Genomic DNA, 15,479 nt, shown 5'->3' with positions numbered 1-15,479 from the left:
TGGCAAAGACTGTCGGAATTAGTGGCTGTGGCCATGCCAGTTCCGTGGAGAGGTCTGACCTCAGGGCAGTACAACGATGTAGGCTTGTCAGGGATCTGTGGCACTTCTGTTACCGGGTGCCACAGAGGATTTCTGGAGTGGAGTTCTGTGGCCTAAGAAGACCGATTTGATGTTACTTTTAGAACAGTGCCTTCCCAGAGGACCAAGTCCCATTGGGTCTGGTCTATAGACAGTAAGCGAATTAAAGATAAGCGTGCTATGGGGCGCCTGGGTGGCGCAGTCGGTTAAGCGTCCGACTTCAGCCAGGTCACGATCTCGCGGTCCGGGAGTTTGAGCCCCGCGTCGGGCTCTGGGCTGATGGCTCAGAGCCTGGAGCCTGTTTCCGATTCTGTGTCTCCCTCTCTCTCTGCCCCTCCCCCGTTCATGCTCTGTCTCTCTCTGTCCCAAAAATAAATAAACGTTGAAAAAAAAAAAATTAAAAAAAAAAAAAAGATAAGCGTGCTATATGTGTCTGTGTGCAAGTGTGTGAATGTGCAGGTTACTGTCGGCTGTTCTTCTGAGGTAATTTCCTTCCTCAAATTGGTGTTTTTAACATCCATAAAATATACTCATCCATAAGATTCCGAAGTCCGCTTAGAAAACCTGAGCTGGGGCGCCTGGGTGGCTCAGTCGGTTAAGCGGCTGACTTCGGCTCAGGTCATGATCTCGCGGTCTGTGGGTTTGAGCCCCGTGTTGGGCTCTGTGCTGACAGCTCAGAGCCTGGAGCCTGTTTCAGATTCTATGTCTCCCTCTTCCTCCTACCCTCCCCTGCTCATGCTGTCTCTATCTCTCTGTCTCAAAAATAAATAAATGTTAAAAAAAAAACAAAAAAAAAAACACCTGAGCTGAAGGACAACCTTGTTATTGTTTCTTGGATCTTCTATGACCTGGTTTTGTCCATCAATGATTAACTTACTTTGGCTAGCAGGGGTAATGCTAAAGTTTGAAAATTCACCTAGCTTTCTAAGTGGAAGGACGCTAACATTTACCGAGCTAAACTGTGTGCCCAGAACTGCTTTGGTGATTCCGTGCCCATTATTGCATTAAATCTTCTTCATAACATGATGAGGAAGTATTACGCTCCCTGAAGCTCGAGGAAGACCAGTCACTTGATCAAGGTCCCAAGTTGCTAACCAGCAAAATCTGAATCTGAACTTAGTTTGTCTGAGACCAACGTCCATTGCCTTTTCACCTCACTGGCTTAATCCCCCAAATGAAACCACTAGATACATATTCTAACCTGGAATATGCCTCTTTTATGTTGCAGTATAATTAATGTCAGTGTGATATTCGTTTCAGGTGTATGATACAGTGATTCAACAATTCTTTACATTACTCAGTGCTCGTCACATCACGATAACTGTACTCTTAATCGCCTTCACCTGTTTCACCCATCCCCCTACCCACCTCCCCTCTGGTAACCATCAGTTTGTTCTCTATAGTTAAGAGTCTGTCGTTGGGGGGGGGGGGAGGGATACAATTTTGATGTCAATTGAAGGCTATTTTCTGTCTGTAGAGTGTGTGACAGAATCCGAAGAGGTCCCAAGGCCAAGCACCAAGTAAGACCAAATGCCCAAGTCACACCGTGTCTCTGAGTATGCTCCAGAACTAGGTGTAAAACATTCTGGATTATCTCCTCTTTGGTACCATCTATCCTTGATTGTCCCTTTGTCTTTTATTCTCCTTAAGAATAACTAGTGTTGGCTAGACTTCATGACGTCAAAAAACAAATAATTCATTTGCCCTCCAGGGCCATAACCAGTGATTGCCCTTCTAGTCAGTGATACATGGGCCAGTGTTTATATCTGATACCTTGTTTTATCTGTGGTCAAATTCTGCTCTGAAGATAACAAAGAAAGTTGAACATTCTGAATTTTAAAGACTTCATTGTGAAGAAATTCGCTCAAGAAAAGGCCAAGTCTCTGGGAAGAAAGACCGAGAATCTCTAAGCCCCAGGTTTGCAAGCCTTGGTTAAAAAGGTAGAGTCCTAGCCTGCCTGCCTGCCTGAAGGTTCCCATTTAGTAGGTTGGGAGTGGGGTCCTGGAATCAACGTTTTAACAAACCAGGGGATTAAGTACAAGCAAAAGCTGCAGGGAACACACATTGGGAAATGGTTCTAAGATACATCTCATCCAAGGAGGATATAATTCTTCACTTACTAGATGGAGGTTCTTTCCTTTCTTTTTTTCTTTTCGGCTGATAGAGATAAAGGACCGCACCTCTTTACCCTAATGCTGAGAGGGAACTACGTGAACCTCCACAAAACAACTCATTTTCTGGGCATGTTTCAATATAAAAAATGGTTAGCTGTGGAGAATTCCAGAGAGCTGAGGTGGGGGAGGGGTGGTAACCAAGGAATGCTAAAGATCCAAGAGAGGACGCCCTCACGAATACCCTTCATGAGGACAAGGAATGTGCTTGGCCCAATCAGTATGAAGGCCATAAATCTGGACTAAGCAGTCGCACTAATTCAAAAGTCCTTTGGAATTTCCAGACAGTTCTGTTTTTTATCGAGTATACGAGTCAGCATATCTTTCAAAAGCTGCCTGAAAATGCCAACACTCTGGCTGGCTGCCATGTTTCTCCAAGGTGACGCGTACCGTGTGCAGGGCTGTCTTCATGGTTGTTTATGGGCAAGGAGCCATTTTGGTTGATCAGCACCTGAGCCAAACCAGTTGTTAAATATACTGAATGCCATCCCTGACTGTGCCAATACCTCTTGGGCAAGTGTTGGCCATGGAGGTTCACAAAGAGTGAAGGGTGTAAAGGGTGCCTTGAGAAAGGAGAGCTGGAACCTCAGGCAGGGTGGGAAGAGGAGGGGCAGGGAACGCAGAAATACTTAGCTCGGGCTGTCCCCAATTAACTGGGGTGGCAATCTCTTTAGAGGAGTCAGGGCTGAAGGGCAGGGCGTGGCTCCTGGGGCCTGAGCTGAACCTGATTCAGAGATCATAGTCTTAGCAGTGATCATCTGCAGTGATTGATTACTGATGTCTGCCAAGGGCTCAAGAAGGGCAGTGTATGTGTGGCATGCTTGTTAGCTGGGCTCTAACTGACGTGGAGCTACATTTTGAACTCTCCAGCATTTTGCTGATCTCTCCCTTCAGAAACACACACCAGCTTTTTCTTTCTCCTCATGAATATACATAGCCATCAACATGCTGCTCGAATAAGAGATTTATAGTAGTTTAGGCAGACTCTCTCAGAGGTATCTGGCCTAATGAGCAGTAAATGCCACTCAGCATATGTCGCTAAAAACTATGAACAGGGAAATCCCTATAAGATAGCTTTCCCTGTGTAGCCACTTATTTTCTTTGCAACAGATGTCCAATGCATCAGGTTCTTTCGTGCCCTGGAACCAACTGTCACCCTCAAATCCCCTGGAGTGGATCATGACTGTGGTAGGATTTATGACATCTGTCACCGGGCTTCACACAGAAGACCTGGTAGATTAATATGAAATATGACTGAGTTCATCAGCACTTTCAGCCATAACTGAGCTCTCTGGAAACATCTGTCCCACTTGAGCGTGCTGATGTTCCCAGTTGTGTCCAGCTGAATGGATAGGAAATGGGACCAAATAGGGCACTTATCACCCTTCCTTATCACACTTCACTGCCTGGATTTTGACCTTTTTTTTTTTTTTTTTTTAATAAAAATCAAATATCCTTGGGGCACCTGGACCACTCAGTCAGTTAAGCATCCAACTCTTGATTTCAGTTCGGGTCATGATCTTGCCATATGGGATCGAGCCCCATGTCAGGCTCCACGCTGAGCATAGAACCTACTTGGGATTCTCTCTCTCTCTCTCTCTCTCTCTCTCTCTCTCTCTGTCCCCCTCCCTTGCTTACTCTCTCTCAAAATAAATAAGTAAACTTTAAAAAATCAAATATCCTTTTTAAAAAATTGTTTTTAAATTTATTTTGAGAGAGAGAAAGAGACAGAGTACACAAGTGGGGGGAGCAGAGAGAGAGGGAGAAAGAGAGAATCCCAAGGAGGGTCCGCACTGCCAGCATAGAGCCTGATGCAGGGCTTGAACCCACAAACCGTGAGATCATAACCCAAGCCAAAGTCAAGAGCCAGATGCTCAACTGACTTGAGCCACCCAGGTGCCCCACAAAAACTAAATACCCTTAAATATTAAATCATCTTGATTAAATCATCTTATTACAAGATTTCTAGAACTTGTGTTTTCACTGGAAAGCACCAGTCTTTGATAATGTAACCAAAGTTTCTAACACCAGAGAGTTTGCTTTACAGTTTGATCTGGAAGTTTTGTGCTTTGGGCTTTTTGGGGGTTGGTGTGCTTATGGTTCTGGGTTGAATTAGTCAGGATTCTCCAGAGAAACATATATGTATATATATATGGACCTATTATAGGAATTGGCTCATGGAAATAGGGAGGCCGAGAAGTCCCACAATCTGCTGTCTGCAAGCTGGAGAGCCAGGAAAGACAGTGGTATAATTCAGTCCAAGTCGGAAACCTAGGGAACCAGGAGCACTGATGGGCCAGGGCAGAAGAAGATAGATGTCCCAGCTCAAGCAAAAACAGCAAATTCTCCCTTCCTCTACCTGTTTGTCCAATTCACTTCCTCAATGGACTGGATGATACCCACCTATGTGCTAAAGACGATCTTCTTTACTCAGTCTACTGATTCAAATACTAATCTCTTCTAGAAACACCCTCACAGACACACAGAGAAATGATGTTTTGCCAGCTAACTGGGCATCCCTTAGCTCAGTCAAGTCGACACATAAAATCAACCATCATATGGCTTGAGAGCATAGATTCTTAAAACTCATTACGATTTAGAGAAATCATACCCTTTAGAGAAATGGTATTTGTCAGTTTTTTTTTTTAAAAAAAGCAGTGTGATATTTGATTACTAATGTGAATTGTAGAAAGATGCCATTGAGGAATTGTGTGGAGAAATACCAAGAAGAAACAGCAGTAGGATGGGGAAAAATGGTTTGGGCCATTGAACCTGTTTTCTGTTACGTGATGCTAAATGACAGTTCCATTTGTTGAGTTATCAATGTGATGTAGAAGGTTAGGAGCCACACCTGACTTCAGATCCTAACCCACCACCTATTAGCAGTGTGGCCTTGGGCTAGTTTTTAAATCTAAGTCCCAGTTTGGTCACTTTTGAAACAGGGATAGTAATAGCTTTTACTTCATGGGATTCAATGAGAAAAGCCAATGGGAATATACACGAGGTAACCTAGCACCGTGTCTGGAACACGGTAAGTGTGTGTTAAGTGTTAGTCATCATTATTATCATTTATTATCAGCATTAGGAAGCAGGAGCCCTTTCCTCAAAGACTTACTTAAATTAATAATCAGGGTAACAACAACAGTAGCAAACACACGTCCAGGCCCTTAACACGTATTCAACTACAACCACCCTATGAGGAAGGTACTAATGTTATTACCACCCGTAACTTATAACTGAGGAAACTGGGTCACAGTGAGATTAAGTATTCACCCGTTTGTGTCTGGCTTACTTCCCTTAGCGTAACATTTTCAATGTTCACCCGCATTGTAGCATGTATCAAAGTTTCATTCCTTTTCAGGGCTTTTTAAAAATTCATGCACCTGTTGGGGCACCTGGCTGGCTCGGTTGGAAAGGTGTGCGACTCGTGATCTTGGGGTTGTGAGTTTGAGGCCCACGCTCGGTGTAGAGTTTACTTAAAAAATAAACTAAATTCATTCGTCTGTTGATGGGTAAATGAGTATCTGTTTGAGTCCCTGCTTTCAGTTCTTTTGGGTGTATCCCTGGAAGTGGAATTGCTGGATCGCGTGGTAATTCTATGGGTAACTTTTTGAGGAAACACAATGTTGTTTAGCACCAAAGCTGCACCATTTTACATTCCCACCAACAGTATACCGCAGTTCTGGTTTCTTCAAATCCTCATCAACACTTCCTCCTCCTCCCTTTTTGGTAATAGCTATCTCAATGTGTTTTTTAATATACCTTTTTAAGTTGTTTTTTCTTAAGTTTATTTATCTTTAGAGAGACAGAGATAGTGTGAGTGGGGAAGGGCCAGAGAGAGGGGGAGAGAAAGAGAGAGAGAGAATCACCAGCAGGCTCTGTGCTGCCAGTGCAGAGCCCGACGTGGGGCTTGAACTCCCGAAACTGTGAGAGCGTGACCTGAGCCGAAACCAAGGTCAGACACTTAACCTACTGAGCCACCCAGGTGCCCCAAAGGTGCGATAGTTAATTTTATGTGTCAGCTTGACTAGGTCATGTGGTGCCCAGATACGTGGTCAAGTTATTCTCCATTCTCCATGTGCCTTTGAGGGTGTTCCTGGATGAGATTAACATTTAAATCAGTAGACTGAATAAAGCGGATGGCCCTCCCTAATGTGAGCCTCATCCAATAAGTTGAAGGACTGATTAGAAACATAAGACAGACCCTGAGTAAGAAGGAACTTCTCCTGCCTAACTGACTTTGAGTTGGGACATTGGTCTTTTGTTGCCTTTGGACTCAAACTGAAACACTGGCTCTTCCTGAGTCTTGAAGCCTACTGGCTTTTGGGCTGGAACTACATTAGCATCCTTGGTTCTCAGGACTTCAGAGTTGGACTGGAACTACCATCCACTCTCCTGAGTCTCCAGCTTGCCAAATGCAGATCTTGAGACTTTACAGCCTCCATAATCATGTGACCCAATTCCTTATCATAAATCTCTCGATAGATAGACAGACTGACAGATAGATAGATAAGGGGCAGGGAGGAAGAAAGGAAGGAAGGGAGGGAGGGAAGGAGGAAGGAAGGAAGGAAGGAAGGAAGGAAGGAAGGAAGGAAGGAAGGAAGGAAGGAAGGAAGACACCTCTTATTCTGGGTTTGTCTAGAGAATGCTGGCTAACACAAATGGAAAGAAAAAATAATAAAGTAAAACCGTGGATTCTTATGTACATGTAACCTGAAATAATAAAAACCGACACAGTGTTGGATTTCATTATGTAATCCAAGGAGAGACAGGCATATTTGGATCCTGAGATTCCGCTTTGCGATAAAGTTTTAAACTGAAATCTAAATTCCAATGGTTTGGACAAAGTGTTTCTCCTTAGAATCTCTAAAGATAGGCTACGGAAGGGGCGCCTGGGTGGCGCAGTCGGTTAAGCGTCCGACTTCAGCCAGGTCACGATCTCACGGTCCGTGAGTTCGAGCCCCGCGTCGGGCTCTGGGCTGATGGCTCAGAGCCTGGAGCCTGTTTCCGATTCTGTGTCTCCTCTCTCTCTGCCCCTCGCCCGTTCATGCTCTGTCTCTCTCTGTCCCAAAAATAAATAAACGTTGGAAAAAAAAAATTAAAAAAAAAAACAAACAAGATAGGCTACGGAAAACTATGAAACAAGGAAGATCATAGTTAAAAACACTACAATGAAACATTAAGGAAAAGAAGAATGAGAGCTCCATAGAGGAATGAGAAGAGACAAAAACTTAGGGCAAATATATTTAAATGAAACTTCCTCTTCTATTAACATTTCTAGGCCCCAGAGAAGGAAGTTCCGTGTGTATATATTGACAAGTCACTAGAAAGGAAATATAAGAGGTACCTATACATTTGAAAAAAAAATGGTCAATTTCATTAATGAAAGAAATTTCAAACCATTGAAATAGCCATGTTTTTGCGACAATGTGAATTCTCACTGCTGGTCAGGATGTGGTAAAAAATTAGCAGGAAGGGAAATGGATATGAACAAGGTTCATGGATATGAACTTGGATATGAGCCGTCTGGACACCATTTGGCAACATATTTTAAGAGGCTCGAAAATGCTCATCCTTTCTACACTGTACTTGAATTCTTAGGGAAGTATTTTTCTTAGGGAAACAAACTTTATATCAAACAATGTGCACTGCGTTATTACGTAGAACAGTAAAAAAAAAAAAAAGAAAAGAAAAGAAAATTGCTACAGACAGCTTAAATGTTCACAAAAGGTAATGATTCAGTAGATCATATCTACGAAGTAATCTATAGTTTTTAAAAACTGTGTTCGTGAAGTGTTTGTAACATTGCAAATGCTTATAATGTTAAAGAGGAAAAAAATCAATACTAGACTTATATGCCAAGCAGGGCCTAAACTGCCTAGTACAGGTCCTAGAATGCCAGCCATTCCTTATGGTTCTCTTATATGGGTCTTTTATCCGGTGACCTTTCCAGCTGACCACAGCTGGGCCAGGGATGGAACGTTGCCCAGGAAAAGGCCGTTTATCTACAGAATGGCCATCAGGGAAGATAGTGATTAACTGGACCATGCAGAACATTCCTCGGCAGAACCTGAAGTTGAGGCCCAGGGACAGCAAAGCAATTGGACACAGGGGAGAGGTTAAAAAGTTGTCAAGTCTCCAACACGGTGGCGATGAAGCAGTGTCTCCATTATCTACTGTTGTATAACACACCATCCCCAAACTTGGTGTCTTAAAACAGCAATAAAAATTTACCTTGCTGGGGCGCCTGGGTGGCTCAGTCGGTTGGGCGTCTGACTTTGGCTCAGGTCATGATCCCACGGTTCGTGAGTCCGAGCCCTGCATCGGGCTCTGTGCTGACAGCTCAGAGCCTGGAGCCTGCTTTGGATTCTGTGTCTCCTTCTCTCTCTGCCCCTCTCCCGCTTGTGCTCTGTCTCTGTCTCTCAAAAATAAATAAATGTAAAAAAAAAAAATTTATCTTGCTAACACATCTATTTCTTATTTTATTTATTATCATTTTTTAAGTAGGCTTCATGTCCAGGGTGACGCCTAATGTGGGGCTTAAACTCTTGACCCTGAGCCGAGATCAAGAGTCGGAGGCCTAACCGACTAAGCCACTCATTTGTAGGTGCCCTCACAAGTCTATAATTTGTCAGAGCTGAGTGGTGACAGTTATTTTCTGTTTCATGAGGAGAGTCAGGGAGGGAAGTTCACCTGGGGATAGAGGGTCCAGTTTCAATATGGCTCACTCACAGAGCTGGCACATTTGGGCTCACTATGAGCCATGGGCCTCTGTTCTCCTCCACATGGTTTTCTTCATGGACTTCCTCCCAACATGGTGACTGGGTTTCAAAAGGACAAGGTTGAAGAGCATGACTTTTCTTTTCTTTTCTTTTCTTTTTTTTTCTTTTTTCTTTTCTTCCCTTTCCTTTCCTTTCCTTTCTGTTCCTTTCTTTTAGCACATGGCATGTTTATGACCTGGACTTAGAAGTCAGAGCGTTGTTGGAGGTCACCAAGGTCATCCTAGTATCAAAGGCAGGGGTCATAGGCTCCCCATCTTGCCACAGGAGTGGCAACGGTCTGGAGCGGCACGGGGAATAGGAGATACTGTTGCAGCCATCTTTGGAAAACACCGTCTGCCACAAGTCCATAGGGTTAAGGAAGTGAGAGGGAAATAAATAACCTGGTTTGCTAAAGCTGTGCTGGGTCCTGCATAACCTGAAGTCTCAGAGCTACATTCTAGACACCATGAGACCTGGTATTCAGTCCTGGGGGCCCATGATATCAGGCCTGTGCTCTTACAGTAAACTTCCATTTCTTTATTACTTAAGGTGACTTTAGCAAACCTTCCATCTTGCATCAACTGCAACAAAAGCCCAACTAATCCAGACACATCATGATTTCAGTTATTGAAAGAAAAATGAGGGGTAGCCTGGGTGGCTAGGTCGGTTAAGTGTCTGACTCTTGATCTTTATTAAGGTCCTGAGTTCAGTCCCCATGTTGGTCTCCATGCTGAGTGTGGAGCCTACTAACAAAGGAAAGGAAGAAAGAAAGAGAAATTAATGGAAGGAAGATTGGAAATATGTTGAAATGTTAATAGTAGTTGACTCTGAGTGGTAGATTCTTGGGTGATTTTTTTGGGTGATTTACCCCCTTTGAGATTATTATTTTTTAATATGAAATTTATCATCAAATTGGTTTCCATACATTTAAGATTATTTTTAAAACACTGAGGGGTGCCTTGGTGGCTCAGTTGGTTAAGCGTCTGGCTTTGGCTCAGGTCATGATCTCGAGGTTCATGAGTTTGAGCACCACATCAGGCTCTGTGCTGTCAGCTCAGAGCCTGGAGCCTGCTTCAGATTCTGTGTCTTCCTCTCTCTCTGTCCCTCCCTTGCTCACTCTCTCTCTCTCTCTCTCTCTCAAAAAATGAATAAACAGTAAAAAAAAATCATTAAAAAATTAAAAAACACAGGAAGGCTAAAAAGAACTAAAAAGCTTTACTCAGAAAAGAAATAAGGTTCTTCATGGTGTGGAGATCTGTCTTATAAATGAGCCTTCTATCATGTTATGTCCAGTCCCTTAGACCTGGTTCTCATAATGGCCCTGATTGTACCTCGTTCTTCCTAAACCTCATTTTTAATAATCCCAGCTTGGGGCCAGTTATTTGCCAGATGGCTTTCTAGACATCATCGTGTGTAATGAAGACCCTACAACTGGGAGTTCAAGGAAATTGTAAGAGGCCTCTTGTCTGGTCTGCTTCTCTCATTCTTCCCTGCCCTTGAGCAAGCAGACCCTCAGAAAGGGCAGACTATTAAGCCCACTCTGCAGACAACCACTGCATCAGGTTGGTCAGTCAGGCCTGCCAGTTTCTCGAAAGCTCTGTTGCTTGTCACAAAGAACAATGACACTCCCTCGCGGGAAAGTCCTCATGGGCTCAGGACTCCATTTCAACTCAAATCCACTGAAGGGTCCCCATTTTGTTATTTCTGCTCTCCCACGACTGCTAGCTGGTCCAAAAGTAGCGATGAAGCAAGTTCAAGCCGAACTCTCTCCATTCTACAGATCCTCTAGAGCTGTCCCCACTGGCTCTGTCCCTTTCACATTGTCTTGTATGGGGGACAGGACACCTACTGTCACCAGCAGGCATGGCCCCTCAACGTGGTGGGAAGTCAGCTCAGCTCCCAGAGATTACCGGAGCATTCTCTCTCATCCCCCTCCCCACTTCTCTTTTCCTTTTCTTGCTCACCCTGCCTCACACACTCCCACCCCCTTTCACCTCGCTCACATGCGTCATTGCATGCGCGTGTGCACACACACACACACACACCCTCTACTGTCACCTCGCGCAGATCTGTTCATCAGGGTTTTTGTTGTGCCTTGGAACAGTGTGGTTTCCCCTCATTCAACACCGGAACCTCTTTTATCCTTTATCCTCAATCCCCACCTACTATCTCATTGCCTGCAGATAGGCTATGTTTCCAAGCCTCTGTGAGCTTTGTAAGTGTTGTGTTTGCTGAGAAGTTCCAAGCATCCAGGTTTTGTTTTTTTTTTTAAGTTTACTTATTTTGAGAGAGACGGAGACAGTGCCAATGGGGGAGGGGCAGAGAGAGAGAGAGCGAGAGGGAGAATCCCAGCAGGAGGCTCCATGCTCCCAGCGCAGAGCCCCGATGTGGGGCTCAAACCCACAAAACTTCCTGATCGTGACCTGAGCCGAAACCAAGAGTTGGGTGCTGAACCGACTGAGCCACGCAGGCGCCCCGCATCCAGATATGTTCATGGTCAAAATGGCTAGGGAAAAAGGGGTGGGGGTGGGGGGTCAAGCCAACATAGGGGTTCTGTGACATTTGTTATTCCAAATGTGTGAACTCCGGAGGAGCCCTGCCACATACTAGTGAGACTGGGCTTTCAGATCTGCCCCATGTTCCCCTAGAAACGGCGAGGGCTTCTCGGACAAACAAGATTGCTGTATCTTGGAGGCACCTCTCCATAAGCGCATGTTCTGGCAAGAAGTAATCGCTGTTGTGACCTACAGTAATGGGTCTGAGCGCTGGTGTGGAGCGACTTCGACGCATTTCTCATTGGCTCGTTGGACAATTGCAGAAGTATTAACAGCAGCTCGGCAGAATCATCTCGATCACACGAGCACAAGGTGAAAGCGGCAATTGGTTTCTCCTTGGTCACTGCGTTTATGAAGAAGCTTCACCTGTGAGGCCTCTGCCTGCTCGCCCGGCACAGAGACTGCCCAGCCAGAAAGAGTCGTCCCTTCGTACAGCCGTGCTTGTGTGCCAGGAACGTTGGGGTTTGGTGCTAAGGCATTTTAGTCCTTTTGAAAACCTTGGGGAACAATTAGCTGGAATAGTTTCGTATCGCTAAAGCCAAAAACTGTCTGATGAAGGGCCCATCTCTTCCTTGCTTTCTGAAACAAAACAAAAAAAAAAACCCTGTTACTTAATGCAGTATGCAGCATGAAATACAGTTTTAACTTTAACTACAATTCAACAAACCTTTACTTAATTGCAACGATTTGTTCTAGGCCCTGAGGAGGGAACAGTCTTTAAAACAGGATTCTCTCTCTCAAAGAGCTCATTTCCTAAACAAAGTAATTAGACCTGTGTGATAAATGTTGCAAGTATATACGAGGGACAAGGGGGGGACACAGGGGAGGAAGAAATGAACTCTGGAGGGCTCAGGAAGTCTTTCTGCAGGAAAAAAGTGCTTGCGGTTTTGCAGGATGAGTAGGAGTTAGTCTTGCAAACAAGGTGGAGAACAGGACATCATTCCAGACAGAGGGACAGAGGCAATACTGTGGGTAAAGGCATAGACAACCGATCTGTATGGGGAAGGCAGTGAGGTCAGGAGTCGATAAGACAAATTGGGAGAAAATGGTGGGGTCAAGAGCCTAATGGTGTTCATGAAGTCTTTTTAATTTTTAATTGAGATACAGTTTACAACCATAGGATCTGCCCTTTTAAAGTACCCTTTAAAAAATGGTTTTTAGTACATTCACAAAGTTGTACAACCATCACCCCTATCTAATTCCAGAGCATTTTCATCACCCCAAAAGGAACCCTGTCACCCCCTTTTTCCCTCCCCCTGGCTTGCTTCTGGAAAACACTAAGCCACGCTCTGTCTCTATGGATTCACCTACTCTGGACATTTTATATACATGGAATCATAGAATATGGGGCTTTTTCCATCTCGTTTCTTTCACGGAGCATAGTGTTTTCAAGTTTCATCCATTTTGTAGCATGTAACATTATTCCTTTTTAGGGTAGAATAATATTCCATTGTATTTGTTAATCAGTTGATGGCCATCTGGGTTGTTTTCACCTCTTGGCTATTACAAATAATGCTGCTATGAACATTTGTTTACACCCTTTTGCGTGACACATGTTTTTAATTCTCTTAGGTATGTACCTAGAAATAGAATTTCCGGGTCTCATGATTACTCTCTGTTTAACTATTTTTGTTTGTTTAGTTCTTATTGCATAATCATAAACTTAACTCTGCAATCCAGCCAGACTTGGAGGAGAGTAAGGAAAATGTGGAACCCATAGAACTGCAGCGAAAGCACAAAGATTATCGAACAATTTGAGCAGATGGGGGTGAAGGGGGCTCTTCTGAGCTACAGAAGGAATGGTCTGGTAGTTAAGATAAAAACACAAGTCAAATGGTGATCTTCCTGCTGGTCTTGCCATTCATGGACCCAAAGTGTTTCATGGCTTCTACAACATACCCTCTTTCGCCCTGCCAAGACCACATGCTTGCCATCCAGCCACTCAGTGTCGGCAGTGCAGATGAAAAACTGGGAAGCATTTGTGTTGGGTCCAGCATTGGCCATGGACAAGATGCCGGGGTCCATGTGCTTCAGAATGAAATTCTCATCATCGCATTTCTCCCCATCGATGGACTTGTCGCCAGTGCCATTAATGGTGTGGGAAGTCACTGCCCTGGCACAGAAATCCCAGAATAGTCCTATGAAAGCAGGAACCTTTAGAGCCAAATCCTTTTGGCCCAGTGCTCAAAGCACAAAAGTTCTCTGCTGTCTTTGGAACTTTGTCCGCAAAGAGCTCAAAGGACACGCGGCCCAAGGGTTTGTTGTCCATGGCGATGTTGGAGAACGTCATGGGGTTCACCACGGCTAGGCAGCGCAGGCAGCTCTGGGGTAGGGGTGTCTCCAAGGTCTCTGTTTAACTTTCCGAGGAACAATTAGACTGTTTCTCAAAGAGGCCATGCCATTTCCCATTTCTGTGAGCAATCACAAGGGGTTTCAATTTCTGCGCATCCTTACCCACACATGTTATTTCTGTCTTTTTTTATTCTACCCATCCTAGTAGATGATGGGTAGACTAATGATGTTGAACATCCCTCTGTGTGCTCATCGGCATTGGCAAATATTCTTTGGAGAAATGTATATTCAAATCCTTTGCCCATTTGTCAATTGATGCGAACCTCATAAAATTTACAAAGCTTTAGTTGGACTGACACCGAGAGAAGAATAAAAGTACTAAAATCGAGACATTACTACCAACCTTACAGGGAATTCTATGAACATTCGTATGCCAACAAATAAATCAACTGGATCTTCTCAAAATAAAAAATGTGCTTCAAAGGACACGATTACAGTAGAAAGACAACCCACAGAATAGGGGAAAATATTTGGAGATCATGTGTCTTGTAAGGTTTGCTCTCCGGCATCTATAAATAACGAACTCTTACAACTCAATAATAAGACAAATAACCCAATTGCTCTCAGGGCACAGGATTCATCCATCTTTGGTCTTACGCACAGAGTCATGAATATTCATTAAGTAAACTTCTTTCAATTGATTTTTTTCATTGTTTATAATAGCAAAGCGCTCGTGGCCTACACCACCGATGTGTGTGCAAAAGTATCAGACACTGCAATGTCCTAACTGGGCCATTACCAAGTTACATCCAAATACAAGCAAAGACATCAAGATTTGGGGCTGAAAAACACTCTCAACACAATGGCTTAAACCCGCTACCACTCTGGACAAGGAAAAAATGCTTCAAGTTCAGCTCCCAGACTGTGAAAGTGAGACCCAGGGGACCTGGGGTAAATTCAGCGTCTCTGTCTCTAATTTCCTAACCACATGTTTCCACTAGACTCAGAAGTAAACAGCATGAGGAAGCAGGGAAATTGCCTCACCCTCAAGCCGCTGCAAGCTCCTTCTTCAGATCCATCGGAGCCTCCAGGGAAGAGGGTCCAGAGTTGGCTTCGAGGACTCATGCCCCTGCTGCCTTCAACGTGCCGTGTGGCCAGGGTCCCACTCCCACCGCTCCAGAAAGTTGAACAACGATGGACGCTCTCGCGTCAGGAATGGTGTCAGTCTTCATCCCACGCTAGCTGAGGGTCCTGAATGAACGAATCGGTCGTCAGTCCCCAAACCTGCTCCTTCTATCACCTTCTGGGGCACTCTCTCTCCCGTTTGCCCTTCTACCCGCTCTGACCCCATCTTTCTTCCCCAGCTCCTCTTCTCCCACCAGCCCCTTCCCGTTTCTTGCAAGTGCATCCTAGGTTTCATATTTCATATTTTCTCCCTCCCTAGCTCCTCTCCCTTGGTGATTTTCAGCAACTTCCTCCTAGCACCGTTATCTATAGTGACCCAGTCTCTGTCCCCAGTCTCCACCTGTGAGCTCCACGCCTTAAGCCCTAACCGCCTGTGGGACGCTGACACTGACAACGGTTTTGAGCAAGTGTCTCCAACTCGACGTGCCTCGGACTGT

The 15,479-nt window shown here is 44.5% G+C and overlaps 1 pseudogene; it reads right to left on the bottom strand.

The window, feature by feature from the left end:
* Window positions 1-12,659: 12,659 nt before the first annotated feature.
* On the bottom strand, window positions 12,660-15,112 carry LOC147583151 (peptidyl-prolyl cis-trans isomerase A pseudogene; annotated as a pseudogene).
* Between the last annotated feature and the right edge of the window lie 367 nt (window positions 15,113-15,479).

This window comes from Puma concolor, chromosome A2, assembly GCF_028749965.1.
Source record: "Puma concolor isolate L17-30 chromosome A2, mPumCon1.1.hap2, whole genome shotgun sequence".
Taxonomy (NCBI): domain Eukaryota; kingdom Metazoa; phylum Chordata; class Mammalia; order Carnivora; family Felidae; genus Puma; species Puma concolor.
Note: the sequence above shows the minus strand (reverse complement) of the source record. Positions and strands in the feature narration are given on the sequence as shown.